We start from the raw sequence: 18952 nt of genomic DNA on the forward strand, positions 1-18952 counted from the left end.
TCAAGATTGTCAAGGGGATTCTGCTGTTTTTTCAGTTCATAGCAAGAGATGGGCATCCAAAACACGTCACAGGAAACCAACGAAGATTGGTGTCGGACAGAAAAATAACGTGGCCACAGCCTCAAAGCAAAAGGCATCTATTTTCAGTGATGAAATATAATATAATTATAAATTGTCTGTTATTTTAATTTCCAAGTATTTTACTTTACAAGTATTCAATAAAATGTGCATTTGGCAAAAGTCCTTCGAGCCGGATTTGAACCAGCGACCTAAGGATGCCTGTTTTACCACTACAGTCCTCTGCTCTACCAACTGAGCTATCGAAGGCTTAGCAAATCACTCTCTAGCAAGCTCAATACGAGCTTCCACTTCAACCGTCGACATTCAAACATCTCTTGCAATTTGTGCAAAATACTACAAATTTGGCTTCTGAGGTTCCCGAATTGAGTAAAAGCACATCAGTTCACAATTAAAAAAATGACCCCCTCTGCAGTCTCCCGCATGTTACTGACCACCATACTAAAGAGGAAAAGTTGAAAGGCGGCGCCTCACAGGCCATCTCCTCAGAGTATTCATCAGTGTTCGGCCTTGACAATATTTTAATATCTTGGATGGTGTATAGTGTTCTCCTATTTCCCTTGAGAAATCAAGATTGTCAAGGGGATTCTGCTGTTTTGTCAGTTCATAGCAAGAGATGGGGATCCAAAATACCTCACAGGAAACCAACGAAGATTGGTGTCGGACAGAAAAATAACGTGGCCACAGCCTCAAAGCAAAAGGCATCTATTTTCAGTGATGAAATATAATATAATTATAAATTGTCTGTTATTTTACTTTCCAAGTATTTTACTTTCCAAGTATTCAATAAAATGTGCATTTGGCAAAAGTCCTTTGAGCCGGATTTGAACCAGCGACGAGCTATCAAAGGCTTGGCAAATCATTCTCTAGCAAACTCAATACGAGCTTCCACTTCAACCGTCCACTTGTAAACATCTCTTGCAATTCGTGCAAAATACTACAAATTTGGCTTGTTAGGTTCCCGAATTGAGTAAAAGCACATCAGTTCACAATTAAAAAAATGACCCCCTCCGCAGTCTCCCGCATGTTACTGACCACCATACAAAGGAGGAATAGTTGAAAGGCGGCGCCTCACAGGCCATCTCCTCAGAGTATTCATCAGTGTTCGGCCTTGACAATATTTTAATATCTTGGATGGTGTATAGTGTTCTCCCATTTCCCTTGAGAAATCAAGATTGTCAAGGGGATTCTGCTGTTTTGTCAGTTCATAGCAAGAGATGGGGATCCAAAACACCTCACAGGAAACCAACGAAGATTGGTGTCGGACAGAAAAATAACGTGGCCACAGCCTCAAAGCAAAAGGCATCTATTTTCAGTGATGAAATATAATATAATTATAAATTGTCTGTTATTTTACTTTCCAAGTATTTTACTTTCCAAGTATTCAATAAAATGTGCATTTGGCAAAAATCACTCGAGCCGGATTTGAACCAGCCACCTAAGGATGCCTTTTTTACCATTACAGTCCTCGTTTCCCTTGAGAAATCAAGATTGTCAAGGGGATTCTGCTGTTTTGTCAGTTCATAGCAAGAGATGGGGATCCAAAACACGTCACAGGAAACCAACGAAGATTGGTGTCGGACAGAAAAATAACGTGGCCACAGCCTCAAAGCAAAAGGCATCTATTTTCAGTGATGAAATATAATATAATTATAAATTGTCTGTTATTTTACTTTCCAAGTATTTTACTTTCCAAGTATTCAATACAATTTGCATTTGGCAAAAGTCCTTCGAGCCAGATTTGAACCAGCGACCTAAGGATGCCTGTTTTACCACTACAGTCCTCCGCTCTACCAACTGAGCTATCGAAGGCTTGGCAAACCGTTCTCTAGCAAGCTCAATTCGAGCTTCCACTTCAACCGTCGACATGCAAACATCTCTTGCAATTCGTGCAAAATACTACAAATTTGGCTTGTGAGGTTCCCAAATTGAGTAAAAGCACATCAGTTCCCAATTAAAAAAATGACCCCCTCCGCAGTCTCCCGCATGTTAATGACCACTATAGTAAGGGGGAAAAGTTGAAAGGCGGCGCCTCACAGGCCATCTCCTCAGAGTATTCAGCCGTGTTGGGCCTTGACAATATTTTAATATCTTGGATGGTGTATAGTGTTCTCCCATTTCCCTTAAGAAATCAAGATTGTCAAGGGGATTCTGCTGTTTTGTCAGTTCATAGCAAGAGATGGGGATCCAAAACACCTCACAGGAAACCAACGAAGATTGGTGTCGGACAGAAACATAACGTGGCCACAGCCTCAAAGCAAAAGGCATCTATTTTCAGTGATGAAATATAATATAATTATAAATTGTCTGTTATTTTATTTTCCAAGCATTTTACTTTCCAAGTATTCAATAAAATTTGCATTTGGCAAAAGTCCTTCAATCCGGATTTCAACCAGCGACCTAAGGATGCCTGTTTTACCACTACAGTCCTCCGCTCTACCAACTGAGCTATCGAAGGCTTAGCAAATCAGTCTCTAGCAAGCTCAATACAAGCTTCCACTTCAAACATCTCTTGCAATTCGTGCAAAATACTACAAATTTGGCTTGTGAGGTTCCCGAATTGAGTAAAAGCACATCAGTTCACAATTAAAAAAATGACCCCCTCCGCAGTCTCCTGCATGTTACTGACCACCATACTAAGGGGGAAAAGTTGAAAGGCGGAGCCTCACAGGCCATCTCCTCAGAGTATTCAGCCGTGTTGGGCCTTGACAATATTTTAATATCTTGGATGGTGTACAGTGTTCTCTCATTTCCCTTGAGAAATCAAGATTGTCAAGGGGATTATGCTGTTTTGCCAGTTCATAGCAAGAGATGGGGATCCAAAACACCTCACAGGAAACCAATGAAGATTCGTGTTGGACAGAAAAATAACATGGTCACAGCCTCAAAGCAAAAGGCATCTATTTTCAGTGATGAAATATAATATAATTATAAATTGTCTGTTATGTTATTTTCCAAGTATTTTACTTTCCAAGTATTCAATAAAATTTGCATTTGGCAAAAGTCCTTCGAGCTGGATTTAAACCAGCGACCTAAGGATGCCTGTTTTACCACTACAGTGCTCCCTTCTACCAACTGAGTTATCGAAGGCTTGGCAAACCGTTCTCTAGCAAGCTCAATTCGAGCTTCCACTTCAACCGTCGACATGCAAACATCTCTTGCAATCCGTGCAAAATACTACAAATTTGGCTTGTGAGGTTCCCGAATTGAGTAAAAGCACATCAGTTCACAATTAAAAAAATGACCCCCTCCGCAGTCTCCCGCATGTTACTGACCACCATACTAAGGAGGAAAAGTTGAAAGGCGGCGCCTCACAGGCCATCTCCTCAGAGTATTCATCAGTGTTCGGCATTGACAATATTTTAATATCTTGGATGGTGTATAGTGTTCTCCCATTTCCCTTGAGAAATCAAGATTGTCAAGGGGATTCTGCTGTTTTGTCAGTTCATAGCAAGAGATGGGGATCCAAAATACCTCACAGGAAACCAACGAAGATTGGTGTCGGACAGAAAAATAACGTGGCCACAGCCTCAAAGCAAAAGGCATCTATTTTCAGTGATGAAATATAATATAATTATAAATTGTCTGTTATTTTACTTTCCAAGTATTTTACTTTCCAAGTATTCAATAAAATGTGCATTTGGCAAAAGTCCTTTGAGCCGGATTTGAACCAGCGACGAGCTATCGAAGGCTTGGCAAATCATTCTCTAGCAAACTCAATACGAGCTTCCACTTCAACCGTCGACTTGTAAACATCTCTTGCAATTCGTGCAAAATACTACAAATTTGGCTTGTGAGGTTCCCGAATTGAGTAAAAGCACATCAGTTCCCAATTAAAAAAATGACCCCCTCCGCAGTCTCCCGCATGTTACTGACCACCATACTAAGGGGGAAAAGTTGAAAGGCGCGCCTCACAGGCCATCTCCTCAGAGTATTCAGCCGTGTTGGGCCTTGACAATATTTTAATATCTTGGATGGTGTATAGTGTTCTCCCATTTCCCTTGAGAAATCAAGATTGTCAAGGGGATTCTGCTGTTTTGTCAGTTCATAGCAAGAGATGGGGATCCAAAACACCTCACAGGAAACCAACGAAGATTGGTGTCGGACAGAAACATAACGTGGCCACAGCCTCAAAGCAAAAGGCATCTATTTTCAGTGATGAAATATAATATAATTATAAATTGTCTGTTATTTTATTTTCCAAGCATTTTACTTTCCAAGTATTCAATAAAATTTGCATTTGGCAAAAGTCCTTCAATCCGGATTTCAACCAGCGACCTAAGGATGCCTGTTTTACCACTACAGTCCTCCGCTCTACCAACTGAGCTATCGAAGGCTTAGCAAATCAGTCTCTAGCAAGCTCAATACAAGCTTCCACTTCAAACATCTCTTGCAATTCGTGCAAAATACTACAAATTTGGCTTGTGAGGTTCCCGAATTGAGTAAAAGCACATCAGTTCACAATTAAAAAAATGACCCCCTCCGCAGTCTCCTGCATGTTACTGACCACCATACTAAGGGGGAAAAGTTGAAAGGCGGAGCCTCACAGGCCATCTCCTCAGAGTATTCAGCCGTGTTGGGCCTTGACAATATTTTAATATCTTGGATGGTGTACAGTGTTCTCTCATTTCCCTTGAGAAATCAAGATTGTCAAGGGGATTATGCTGTTTTGCCAGTTCATAGCAAGAGATGGGGATCCAAAACACCTCACAGGAAACCAATGAAGATTCGTGTTGGACAGAAAAATAACATGGTCACAGCCTCAAAGCAAAAGGCATCTATTTTCAGTGATGAAATATAATATAATTATAAATTGTCTGTTATGTTATTTTCCAAGTATTTTACTTTCCAAGTATTCAATAAAATTTGCATTTGGCAAAAGTCCTTCGAGCTGGATTTAAACCAGCGACCTAAGGATGCCTGTTTTACCACTACAGTGCTCCCTTCTACCAACTGAGTTATCGAAGGCTTGGCAAACCGTTCTCTAGCAAGCTCAATTCGAGCTTCCACTTCAACCGTCGACATGCAAACATCTCTTGCAATCCGTGCAAAATACTACAAATTTGGCTTGTGAGGTTCCCGAATTGAGTAAAAGCACATCAGTTCACAATTAAAAAAATGACCCCCTCCGCAGTCTCCCGCATGTTACTGACCACCATACTAAGGAGGAAAAGTTGAAAGGCGGCGCCTCACAGGCCATCTCCTCAGAGTATTCATCAGTGTTCGGCATTGACAATATTTTAATATCTTGGATGGTGTATAGTGTTCTCCCATTTCCCTTGAGAAATCAAGATTGTCAAGGGGATTCTGCTGTTTTGTCAGTTCATAGCAAGAGATGGGGATCCAAAATACCTCACAGGAAACCAACGAAGATTGGTGTCGGACAGAAAAATAACGTGGCCACAGCCTCAAAGCAAAAGGCATCTATTTTCAGTGATGAAATATAATATAATTATAAATTGTCTGTTATTTTACTTTCCAAGTATTTTACTTTCCAAGTATTCAATAAAATGTGCATTTGGCAAAAGTCCTTTGAGCCGGATTTGAACCAGCGACGAGCTATCGAAGGCTTGGCAAATCATTCTCTAGCAAACTCAATACGAGCTTCCACTTCAACCGTCGACTTGTAAACATCTCTTGCAATTCGTGCAAAATACTACAAATTTGGCTTGTGAGGTTCCCGAATTGAGTAAAAGCACATCAGTTCCCAATTAAAAAAATGACCCCCTCCGCAGTCTCCCGCATGTTACTGACCACCATACTAAGGGGGAAAAGTTGAAAGGCGCGCCTCACAGGCCATCTCCTCAGAGTATTCAGCCGTGTTGGGCCTTGACAATATTTTAATATCTTGGATGGTGTATAGTGTTCTCCCATTTCCCTTGAGAAATCAAGATTGTCAAGGGGATTCTGCTGTTTTGTCAGTTCATAGCAAGAGATGGGGATCCAAAACACCTCACAGGAAACCAACGAAGATTGGTGTCGGACAGAAACATAACGTGGCCACAGCCTCAAAGCAAAAGGCATCTATTTTCAGTGATGAAATATAATATAATTATAAATTGTCTGTTATTTTATTTTCCAAGCATTTTACTTTCCAAGTATTCAATAAAATTTGCATTTGGCAAAAGTCCTTCAATCCGGATTTCAACCAGCGACCTAAGGATGCCTGTTTTACCACTACAGTCCTCCGCTCTACCAACTGAGCTATCGAAGGCTTAGCAAATCAGTCTCTAGCAAGCTCAATACAAGCTTCCACTTCAAACATCTCTTGCAATTCGTGCAAAATACTACAAATTTGGCTTGTGAGGTTCCCGAATTGAGTAAAAGCACATCAGTTCACAATTAAAAAAATGACCCCCTCCGCAGTCTCCTGCATGTTACTGACCACCATACTAAGGGGGAAAAGTTGAAAGGCGGAGCCTCACAGGCCATCTCCTCAGAGTATTCAGCCGTGTTGGGCCTTGACAATATTTTAATATCTTGGATGGTGTACAGTGTTCTCTCATTTCCCTTGAGAAATCAAGATTGTCAAGGGGATTATGCTGTTTTGCCAGTTCATAGCAAGAGATGGGGATCCAAAACACCTCACAGGAAACCAATGAAGATTCGTGTTGGACAGAAAAATAACATGGTCACAGCCTCAAAGCAAAAGGCATCTATTTTCAGTGATGAAATATAATATAATTATAAATTGTCTGTTATGTTATTTTCCAAGTATTTTACTTTCCAAGTATTCAATAAAATTTGCATTTGGCAAAAGTCCTTCGAGATGGATTTAAACCAGCGACCTAAGGATGCCTGTTTTACCACTACAGTGCTCCCTTCTACCAACTGAGTTATCGAAGGCTTGGCAAACCGTTCTCTAGCAAGCTCAATTCGAGCTTCCACTTCAACCGTCGACATGCAAACATCTCTTGCAATTCGTGCAAAATACTACAAATTTGGCTTGTGAGGTTCCCGAATTGAGTAAAAGCACATCAGTTCCCAATTAAAAAAATGACCGCCTCCGCAGTCTCCCGCATGTTACTGACCACCATACTAAGGAGGAAAAGTTGAAAGGCGGCGCCTCACAGGCCATCTCCTCAGAGTATTCATCAGTGTTCGGCCTTGACAATATTTTAATATCTTGGATGGTATATAGTGTTCTCCCATTTCCCTTGAGAAATCAAGATTGTCAAGGGGATTCTGCTGTTTTGTCAGTTCATAGCAAGAGATGGGGATCCAAAATACCTCACAGGAAACCAACGAAGATTGGTGTCGGACAGAAAAATAACGTGGCCACAGCCTCAAAGCAAAAGGCATCTATTTTCAGTGATGAAATATAATATAATTATAAATTGTCTGTTATTTTACTTTCCAAGTATTTTACTTTCCAAGTATTCAATAAAATGTGCATTTGGCAAAAGTCCTTTGAGCCGGATTTGAACCAGCGACGAGCTATCGAAGGCTTGGCAAATCATTCTCTAGCAAACTCAATACGAGCTTCCACTTCAACCGTCGACTTGTAAACATCTCTTGCAATTCGTGCAAAAATATAATATAATTATAAATTGTCTGTTATTTTATTTTCCAAGCATTTTACTTTCCAAGTATTCAATAAAATTTGCATTTGGCAAAAGTCCTTCAATCTGGATTTGAACCAGCGACCTAAGGATGCCTGTTTTACCACTACAGTCCTCTGCTCTACCAACTGAGCTATCGAAGGCTTGGCAAATCAGTCTCTAGCAAGCTCAATACGAGCTTCCACTTCAACCGTCGACATTCAAACATCTCTTGCAATTCGTGCAAAATACTACAAATTTGGCTTGTGAGGTTCCCGAATTGAGTAAAAGCACATCAGTTCACAATTAAAAAAATGACCCCCTCCGCAGTCTCCTGCATGTTACTGACCACCATACTAAGGGGGAAAAGTTGAAAGGCGGAGCCTCACAGGCCATCTCCTCAGAGTATTCAGCCGTGTTGGGCCTTGACAATATTTTAATATCTTGGATGGTGTACAGTGTTCTCTCATTTCCCTTGAGAAATCAAGATTGTCAAGGGGATTATGCTGTTTTGCCAGTTCATAGCAAGAGATGGGGATCAAAGAAACACCTCACAGGAAACCAAAGAAGATTGGTGTTGGACAGAAAAATAATGTGGCCACAGCCTCAAAGCAAAAGGCATCTATTTTCAGTGATGAAATATAATATAATTATAAATTGTCTGTTATGTTATTTTCCAAGTATTTTACTTTCCAAGTATTCAATAAAATTTGCATTTGACAAAAGTCCTTCGAGCTGGATTTGAACCAGCGACCTAAGGATGCCTGTTTTACCACTACAGTGCTCCCTTCTACCAACTGAGCTATCAAAGGCTTGGCAAACCGTTCTCTAGCAAGCTCAATTCGAGCTTCCACTTCAACCGTCGACATGCAAACATCTCTTGCAATTCGTGCAAAATACTACAAATTTGGCTTGTGAGGTTCCCGAATTGAGTAAAAGCACATCAGTTCCCAATTAAAAAAATGACCGCCTCCGCAGTCTCCCGCATGTTACTGACCACCATACTAAGGAGGAAAAGTTGAAAGGCGGCGCCTCACAGGCCATCTCCTCAGAGTATTCATCAGTGTTCGGCCTTGACAATATTTTAATATCTTGGATGGTGTATGGTGTTCTCCCATTTCCCTTGAGAAATCAAGATTGTCAAGGGGATTCTGCTGTTTTTTCAGTTCATAGCAAGAGATGGGCATCCAAAACACGTCACAGGAAACCAACGAAGATTGGTGTCGGACAGAAAAATAACGTGGCCACAGCCTCAAAGCAAAAGGCATCTATTTTCAGTGATGAAATATAATATAATTATAAATTGTCTGTTATTTTAATTTCCAAGTATTTTACTTTACAAGTATTCAATAAAATGTGCATTTGGCAAAAGTCCTTCGAGCCGGATTTGAACCAGCGACCTAAGGATGCCTGTTTTACCACTACAGTCCTCTGCTCTACCAACTGAGCTATCGAAGGCTTAGCAAATCACTCTCTAGCAAGCTCAATACGAGCTTCCACTTCAACCGTCGACATTCAAACATCTCTTGCAATTTGTGCAAAATACTACAAATTTGGCTTCTGAGGTTCCCGAATTGAGTAAAAGCACATCAGTTCACAATTAAAAAAATGACCCCCTCTGCAGTCTCCCGCATGTTACTGACCACCATACTAAGGAGGAAAAGTTGAAAGGCGGCGCCTCACAGGCCATCTCCTCAGAGTATTCATCAGTGTTCGGCCTTGACAATATTTTAATATCTTGGATGGTGTATAGTGTTCTCCTATTTCCCTTGAGAAATCAAGATTGTCAAGGGGATTCTGCTGTTTTGTCAGTTCATAGCAAGAGATGGGGATCCAAAATACCTCACAGGAAACCAACGAAGATTGGTGTCGGACAGAAAAATAACGTGGCCACAGCCTCAAAGCAAAAGGCATCTATTTTCAGTGATGAAATATAATATAATTATAAATTGTCTGTTATTTTACTTTCCAAGTATTTTACTTTCCAAGTATTCAATAAAATGTGCATTTGGCAAAAGTCCTTTGAGCCGGATTTGAACCAGCGACGAGCTATCAAAGGCTTGGCAAATCATTCTCTAGCAAACTCAATACGAGCTTCCACTTCAACCGTCCACTTGTAAACATCTCTTGCAATTCGTGCAAAATACTACAAATTTGGCTTGTTAGGTTCCCGAATTGAGTAAAAGCACATCAGTTCACAATTAAAAAAATGACCCCCTCCGCAGTCTCCCGCATGTTACTGACCACCATACAAAGGAGGAAAAGTTGAAAGGCGGCGCCTCACAGGCCATCTCCTCAGAGTATTCATCAGTGTTCGGCCTTGACAATATTTTAATATCTTGGATGGTGTATAGTGTTCTCCCATTTCCCTTGAGAAATCAAGATTGTCAAGGGGATTCTGCTGTTTTGTCAGTTCATAGCAAGAGATGGGGATCCAAAACACCTCACAGGAAACCAACGAAGATTGGTGTCGGACAGAAAAATAACGTGGCCACAGCCTCAAAGCAAAAGGCATCTATTTTCAGTGATGAAATATAATATAATTATAAATTGTCTGTTATTTTACTTTCCAAGTATTTTACTTTCCAAGTATTCAATAAAATGTGCATTTGGCAAAAATCACTCGAGCCGGATTTGAACCAGCCACCTAAGGATGCCTTTTTTACCATTACAGTCCTCGTTTCCCTTGAGAAATCAAGATTGTCAAGGGGATTCTGCTGTTTTGTCAGTTCATAGCAAGAGATGGGGATCCAAAACACGTCACAGGAAACCAACGAAGATTGGTGTCGGACAGAAAAATAACGTGGCCACAGCCTCAAAGCAAAAGGCATCTATTTTCAGTGATGAAATATAATATAATTATAAATTGTCTGTTATTTTACTTTCCAAGTATTTTACTTTCCAAGTATTCAATACAATTTGCATTTGGCAAAAGTCCTTCGAGCCAGATTTGAACCAGCGACCTAAGGATGCCTGTTTTACCACTACAGTCCTCCGCTCTACCAACTGAGCTATCGAAGGCTTGGCAAACCGTTCTCTAGCAAGCTCAATTCGAGCTTCCACTTCAACCGTCGACATGCAAACATCTCTTGCAATTCGTGCAAAATACTACAAATTTGGCTTGTGAGGTTCCCAAATTGAGTAAAAGCACATCAGTTCCCAATTAAAAAAATGACCCCCTCCGCAGTCTCCCGCATGTTAATGACCACTATAGTAAGGGGGAAAAGTTGAAAGGCGGCGCCTCACAGGCCATCTCCTCAGAGTATTCATCAGTGTTCGGCCTTGACAATATTTTAATATCTTGGATGGTGTATAGTGTTCTCTCATTTCCCTTGAGAAATCAAGATTGTCAAGGGGATTCTTCTGTTTTGCCAGTTCATAGCAAGAGATGGGGATCCAAAACACCTGACAGGAAACCAATGAAGATTCGTGTTGGACAGAAAAATAACGTGGCCACAGCCTCAATGCAAAAGGCATCTATTTTCAGTGATGAAATATAATATAATTATAAATTGTCTGTTATTTTATTTTCCAAGTATTTTACTTTCCAAGTATTCAATAAAATGTGCATTTGGCAAGAGTCCTGCGAGCCGGATTTGAACCAGGGACCTAAGGATGCCTGTTTTACCACTACAGTCCTCCCCTCTACCAACTGAGCTATCGAAGGCTTGGCATATCAACTCTAGCAAACTCAATACAAGCTTCCACTTCAACCGTCGACTTGTAAACATCTCTTGCAATTCGTGCAAAATACTACAAATTTGGCTTGTGAGGTTCCCGAATTGAGTAAAAGCACATCAGTTCCCAATTAAAAAAATGACCCCCTCCGCAGTCTCCCGCATGTTACTGACCACCATACAAAGGAGGAAAAGTTGAAAGGCGGCGCCTCACAGGCCATCTCCTCAGAGTATTCATCAGTGTTCGGCCTTGACAATATTTTAATATCTTGGATGGTGTATAGTGTTCTCCCATTTCCCTTGAGAAATCAAGATTGTCAAGGGGATTCTGCTGTTTTGTCAGTTCATAGCAAGAGATGGGGATCCAAAATACCTCACAGGAAACCAACGAAGATTGGTGTCGGACAGAAAAATAACGTGGCCACAGCCTCAAAGCAAAAGGCATCTATTTTCAGTGATGAAATATAATATAATTATAAATTGTCTGTTATTTTACTTTCCAAGTATTTTACTTTCCAAGTATTCAATAAAATGTGCATTTGGCAAAAGTCCCTCAAGCCGGATTTGAACCAGCCACCTAAGGATGCCTGTTTTACCATTACAGTCCTCATTTCCCTTGAGAAATCAAGATTGTCAAGGAGATTCTGCTGTTTTGTCAGTTCATAGCAAGAGATGGGGATCCAAAACACGTCACAGGAAACCAACGAAGATTGGTGTCGGACAGAAAAATAACGTGGCCACAGCCTCAAAGCAAAAGGCATCTATTTTCAGTGATGAAATATAATATAATTATAAATTGTCTGTTATTTTACTTTCCAAGTATTTTACTTTCCAAGTATTCAATAAAATTTGCATTTGGCAAAAGTCCTTCGAGCCAGATTTGAACCAGCGACCTAAGGATGCCTGTTTTACCACTACAGTCCTCCGCTCTACCAACTGAGCTATCGGAGGCTTGGCAAATCATTCTCTAGCAAACTCAATACGAGCTTCCACTTCAACCGTCGACTTGTAAACATCTCTTGCAATTCGTGCAAAATACTACAAATTTGGCTTGTGAGGTTCCCGAATTGAGTAAAAGCACATCAGTTCCCAATTAAAAAAATGACCCCCTCCGCAGTCTCCCGCATGTTAATGACCACCATACTAAGGGGGAAAAGTTGAAAGGCGGCCCCTCACAGGCCATCTCCTCAGAGTATTCAGCCGTGTTGGGCCTTGACAATATTTTAATATCTTGGATGGTGTATAGTGTTCTCTCATTTTCCTTGAGAAATCAAGATTGTCAAGGGGATTCTGCTGTTTTGCCAGTTCATAGCAAGAGATGGGGATCCAAAACACCTGACAGGAAACCAATGAAGATTCGTGTTGGACAGAAAAATAACGTGGCCACAGCCTCAAAGCAAAAGGCATCTATTTTCAGTGATGAAATATAATATAATTATAAATTGTCTGTTATTTTACTTTCCAAGTATTTTACTTTCCAAGTATTCAATAAAATGTGCATTTGGCAAGAGTCCTTCGAGCCGGATTTGAAGCAGCGACCTAAGGATGCCTTTTTTACCACTACAGTCCTCCGCTCTACCAACTGAGCTATCGAAGGCTTTGCAAATCAACTCTAGCAAACTCAATACGAGCTTCCACTTCAACCGTCGACTTGTAAACATCTCTTGCAATTCGTGCAAAATACTACAAATTTGGCTTGTGAGGTTCCCGAAGTGAGTAAAAGCACATCAGTTCCGAATTAAAAAAATGACCCCCTCCGCAGTCTCCCGCATGTTACTGACCACCATACTAAGGGGGAAAAGTTGAAAGGCGCGCCTCACAGGCCATCTCCTCAGAGTATTCAGCCGTGTTGGGCCTTGACAATATTTTAATATCTTGGATGGTGTATAGTGTTCTCCCATTTCCCTTGAGAAATCAAGATTGTCAAGGGGATTCTGCTGTTTTGTCAGTTCATAGCAAGAGATGGGGATCCAAAACACCTCACAGGAAACCAACGAAGATTGGTGTCGGACAGAAACATAACGTGGCCACAGCCTCAAAGCAAAAGGCATCTATTTTCAGTGATGAAATATAATATAATTATAAATTGTCTGTTATTTTATTTTCCAAGCATTTTACTTTCCAAGTATTCAATAAAATTTGCATTTGGCAAAAGTCCTTCAATCTGGATTTGAACCAGCGAACTAAGGATGCCTGTTTTACCACTACAGTCCTCTGCTCTACCAACTGAGCTATCGAAGGCTTGTCAAATCAGTCTCTAGCAAGCTCAATACGAGCTTCCACTTCAACCGTCGACATTCAAACATCTCTTGCAATTCGTGCAAAATACTACAAATTTGGCTTGTGAGGTTCCCGAATTGAGTAAAAGCACATCAGTTCACAATAAAAAAAATGACCCCCTCCGCAGTCTCCTGCATGTTACTGACCACCATACTAAGGGGGAAAAGTTGAAAGGCGGAGCCTCACAGGCCATCTCCTCAGAGTATTCAGCCGTGTTGGGCCTTGACAATATTTTAATATCTTGGATGGTGTACAGTGTTCTCTCATTTCCCTTGAGAAATCAAGATTGTCAAGGGGATTATGCTGTTTTGCCAGTTCATAGCAAGAGATGGGGATCAAAGAAACACCTCACAGGAAACCAAAGAAGATTGGTGTTGGACAGAAAAATAATGTGGCCACAGCCTCAAAGCAAAAGGCATCTATTTTCAGTGATGAAATATAATATAATTATAAATTGTCTGTTATGTTATTTTCCAAGTATTTTACTTTCCAAGTATTCAATAAAATTTGCATTTGGCAAAAGTCCTTCGAGCTGGATTTGAACATGCGACCTAAGGATGCCTGTTTTACCACTACAGTCCTCCCCTCTACCAACTGAGCTATCGAAGGCTTGGCAAACCGTTCTCTAGCAAGCTCAATTCGAGCTTCCACTTCAACCGTCGACATGCAAACATCTCTTGCAATTCGTGCAAAATACTACAAATTTGGCTTGTGAGGTTCCCGAATTGAGTAAAAGCACATCAGTTCCCAATTAAAAAAATGACCGCCTCCGCAGTCTCCCGCATGTTACTGACCACCATACTAAGGAGGAAAAGTTGAAAGGCAGCGCCTCATAGGCCATCTCCTCAGAGTATTCATCAGTGTTCGGCCTTGACAATATTTTAATATCTTGGATGGTGTATGGTGTTCTCCCATTTCCCTTGAGAAATCAAGATTGTCAAGGGGATTCTGCTGTTTTGTCAGTTCATAGCAAGAGATGGGGATCCAAAACACGTCACAGGAAACCAACAAAGATTGGTGTCGGACAGAAAAATAACGTGGCCACAGCCTCAAAGCAAAAGGCATCTATTTTCAGTGATGAAATATAATATAATTATAAATTGTCTGTTATTTTACTTTCCAAGTATTTTACTTTCCAAGTATTCAATAAAATTTGCATTTGGCAAAAGTCCTTCGAGCCAGATTTGATCCAGCGACCTAAGGATGCCTGTTTTACCACTACAGTCCTCCGCTCTACCTACTGAGCTATCGAAGGCTTGGCAAATCAGTCTCTAGCAAGCTCAATACGAGCTTCCACTTCAACCGTCGACATTCAAACATCACTTGCAATTTGTGCAAAATACTACAAATTTGGCTTGTGAGGGTCCCGAATTGAGTAAAAGCACATCAGTTCCCAATTAAAAAAATGACCGCCTCCGCAGTCTCCCGCATGTTACTGACCACCATACTAAGGAGGAAAAGTTGAAAGGCGGCGCCTCACAGGCCATCTCCTCAGAGTATTCATCAGTGTTCGGCCTTGACAATATTTTAATATCTTGGATGGTGTATGGTGTTCTCCCATTTCCCTTGACAAATCAAGATTGTCAAGGGGATTCTGCTGTTTTGTCAGTTCATAGCAAGAGATGGGGATCCAAAACACGTCACAGGAAACCAACGAAGATTGGTGTCGGACAGAAAAATAACGTGGCCACAGCCTCAAAGCAAAAGGCATCTATTTTCAGTGATGAAATATAATATAATTATAAATTGTCTGTTATTTTACTTTCCAAGTATTTTACTTTCCAAGTATTCAATAAAATGTGCATTTGGCAAGAGTCTTTCAAGCCGGATTTGAACCAGCGACCTAAGGATGCCTGTTTTACCACTACAGTCCTCCGCTCTACCAACTGAGCTATCGAAGGCTTGGCAAATCAACTCTAGCAAACTCAATACGAGCTTCCACTTCAACCGTCGACTTGTAAACATCTCTTGCAATTCGTGCAAAATACTACAAATTTGGCTTGTGAGGTTCCCGAAGTGAGTAAAAGCACATCAGTTCCCAATTAAAAAAATGACCCCCTCCGCAGTCTCCCGCATGTTACTGACCACCATACTAAGGGGGAAAAGTTGAAAGGCGCGCCTCACAGGGCATCTCCTCAGAGTATTCAGCCGTGTTGGGCCTTGACAATATTTTAATATCTTGGATGGTGTATAGTGTTCTCCCATTTCCCTTGAGAAATCAAGATTGTCAAGGGGATTCTGCTGTTTTGTCAGTTCATAGCAAGAGATGGGGATCCAAAACACCTCACAGGAAACCAACGAAGATTGGTGTCGGACAGAAACATAACGTGGCCACAGCCTCAAAGCAAAAGGCATCTATTTTCAGTGATGAAATATAATATAATTATAAATTGTCTGTTATTTTATTTTCCAAGCATTTTACTTTCCAAGTATTCAATAAAATTTGCATTTGGCAAAAGTCCTTCGAGCTAGATTTGAACCAGCGACCTAAGGATGCCTGTTTTACCACTACAGTCCTCTGCTCTACCAACTGAGCTATCGAAGGCTTGGCAAATCAGTCTCTAGCAAGCTCAATACGAGCTTCCACTTCAACCGTCGACATTCAAACATCTCTTGCAATTCGTGCAAAATACTACAAATTTGGCTTGTGAGGTTCCCGAATTGAGTAAAAGCACATCAGTTCACAATTAAAAAAATGACCCCCTCCGCAGTCTCCTGAATGTTACTGACCACCATACTAAGGGGGAAAAGTTGAAAGGCGGAGCCTCACAGGCCATCTCCTCAGAGTATTCAGCCGTGTTGGGCCTTGACAATATTTTAATATCTTGGATGGTGTACAGTGTTCTCTCATTTCCCTTGAGAAATCAAGATTGTCAAGGGGATTATGCTGTTTTGCCAGTTCATAGCAAGAGATGGGGATCAAAGAAACACCTCACAGGAAACCAAAGAAGATTGGTGTTGGACAGAAAAATAATGTGGCCACAGCCTCAAAGCAAAAGGCATCTATTTTCAGTGATGAAATATAATATAATTATAAATTGTCTGTTATGTTATTTTCCAAGTATTTTACTTTCCAAGTATTCAATAAAATTTGCATTTGGCAAAAGTCCTTCGAGCTGGATTTGAACCAGCGACCTAAGGATGCCTGTTTTACCACTACAGTCCTCCCCTCTACCAACTGAGCTATCGAAGGCTTTGCAAACTGTTCTCTAGCAAGCTCAATTTGAGCTTCCATTTCAACCGTCGACATGCAAACATCTCTTGCAATTCGTGCAAAATACTACAAATTTGGCTTGTGAGGTTCCCGAATTGAGTAAAAGCACATCAGTTCCCAATTAAAAAAATGACCGCCTCCGCAGTCTCCCGCATGTTACTGACCACCATACTAAGGAGGAAAAGTTGAAAGGCGGCGCCTCACAGGCCATCTCCTCAGAGTATTCATCAGTGTTCGGCCTTGACAATATTTTAATATCTTGGATGGTGTATGGTGTTCTCCCATTTCCCTTGAGAAATCAAGATTGTCAAGGGGATTCTGCTGTTTTTTCAGTTCATAGCAAGAGATGGGCATCCAAAACACGTCACAGGAAACCAACGAAGATTGGTGTCGGACAGAAAAATAACGTGGCCACAGCCTCAAAGCAAAAGGCATCTATTTTCAGTGATGAAATATAATATAATTATAAATTGTCTGTTATTTTAATTTCCAAGTATTTTACTTTACAAGTATTCAATAAAATGTGCATTTGGCAAAAGTCCTTCGAGCCGGATTTGAACCAGCGACCTAAGGATGCCTGTTTTACCACTACAGTCCTCTGCTCTACCAACTGAGCTATCGAAGGCTTAGCAAATCACTCTCTAGCAAGCTCAATACGAGCTTCCACTTCAACCGTCGACATTCAAACATCTCTTGCAATTTGTGCAAAATACTACAAATTTGGCTTCTGAGGTTCCCGAATTGAGTAAAAGCACATCAGTTCACAATTAAAAAAATGACCCCCTCTGCAGTCTCCCGCATGTTACTGACCACCATACTAAGGAGGAAAAGTTGAAAGGCGGCGCCTCACAGGCCATCTCCTCAGAGTATTCATCAGTGTTCGGCCTTGACAATATTTTAATATCTTGGATGGTGTATAGTGTTCTCCTATTTCCCTTGAGAAATCAAGATTGTCAAGGGGATTCTGCTGTTTTGTCAGTTCATAGCAAGAGATGGGGATCCAAAATACCTCACAGGAAACCAACGAAGATTGGTGTCGGACAGAAAAATAACGTGGCCACAGCCTCAAAGCAAAAGGCATCTATTTTCAGTGATGAAATATAATATAATTATAAATTGTCTGTTATTTTACTTTCCAAGTATTTTACTTTCCAAGTATTCAATAAAATGTGCATTTGGCAAAAGTCCTTTGAGCCGGATTTGAACCAGCGACGAGCTATCAAAGGCTTGGCAAATCATTCTCTAGCAAACTCAATACGAGCTTCCACTTCAACCGTCCACTTGTAAACATCTCTTGCAATTCGTGCAAAATACTACAAATTTGGCTTGTTAGGTTCCCGAATTGAGTAAAAGCACATCAGTTCACAATTAAAAAAATGACCCCCTCCGCAGTCTCCCGCATGTTACTGACCACCATACAAAGGAGGAAAAGTTGAAAGGCGGCGCCTCACAGGCCATCTCCTCAGAGTATTCATCAGTGTTCGGCCTTGACAATATTTTAATATCTTGGATGGTGTATAGTGTTCTCCCATTTCCCTTGAGAAATCAAGATTGTCAAGGGGATTCTGCTGTTTTGTCAGTTCATAGCAAGAGATGGGGATCCAAAACACCTCACAGGAAACCAACGAAGATTGGTGTCGGACAGAAAAATAACGTGGCCACAGCCTCAAAGCAAAAGGCATCTATTTTCAGTGATGAAATATAATATAATTATAAATTGTCTGTTATTTTACTTTCCAAGTATTTTACTTTCCAAGTATTCAATAAAATGTGCATTTGGCAAAAATCACTCGAGCCGGATTTGAACCAGCCACCTAAGGATGCCTTTTTTACCATTACAGTCCTCGTTTCCCTTGAGAAATCAAGATTGTCAAGGGGATTCTGCTGTTTTGTCAGTTCATAGCAAGAGATGGGGATCCAAAACACGTCACAGGAAACCAACGAAGATTGGTGTCGGACAGAAAAATAACGTGGCCACAGCCTCAAAGCAAAAGGCATCTATTTTCAGTGATGAAATATAATATAATTATAAATTGTCTGTTATTTTACTTTCCAAGTATTTTACTTTCCAAGTATTCAATACAATTTGCATTTGGCAAAAGTCCTTCGAGCCAGATTTGAACCAGCGACCTAAGGATGCCTGTTTTACCACTACAGTCCTC

At 40.8% G+C, this 18952-nt stretch overlaps 3 non-coding genes across 3 annotated transcripts; all 3 read right to left on the reverse strand.

The window, feature by feature from the left end:
• Positions 1-241: 241 nt before the first annotated feature.
• TRNAY-GUA (transfer RNA tyrosine (anticodon GUA)) lies at positions 242-327 on the reverse strand. Its single transcript is given in 2 exon segments — positions 242-277; positions 291-327. It is a non-coding gene; the product is annotated as a tRNA-Tyr (tRNA).
• An 8664-nt stretch (positions 328-8991) lies between these two features.
• Positions 8992-9077, reverse strand: TRNAY-GUA (transfer RNA tyrosine (anticodon GUA)). Its single transcript is given in 2 exon segments — positions 8992-9027; positions 9041-9077. It is a non-coding gene; the product is annotated as a tRNA-Tyr (tRNA).
• An 8252-nt stretch (positions 9078-17329) lies between these two features.
• TRNAY-GUA (transfer RNA tyrosine (anticodon GUA)) lies at positions 17330-17415 on the reverse strand. The gene is given in 2 exon segments: positions 17330-17365; positions 17379-17415. It is a non-coding gene; the product is annotated as a tRNA-Tyr (tRNA).
• Between the last annotated feature and the right edge of the window lie 1537 nt (positions 17416-18952).

This window comes from Ambystoma mexicanum, chromosome 1p, assembly GCF_040938575.1.
Source record: "Ambystoma mexicanum isolate Mex_15411 chromosome 1p, UKY_AmexF1_1, whole genome shotgun sequence".
NCBI lineage: Eukaryota > Metazoa > Chordata > Amphibia > Caudata > Ambystomatidae > Ambystoma > Ambystoma mexicanum.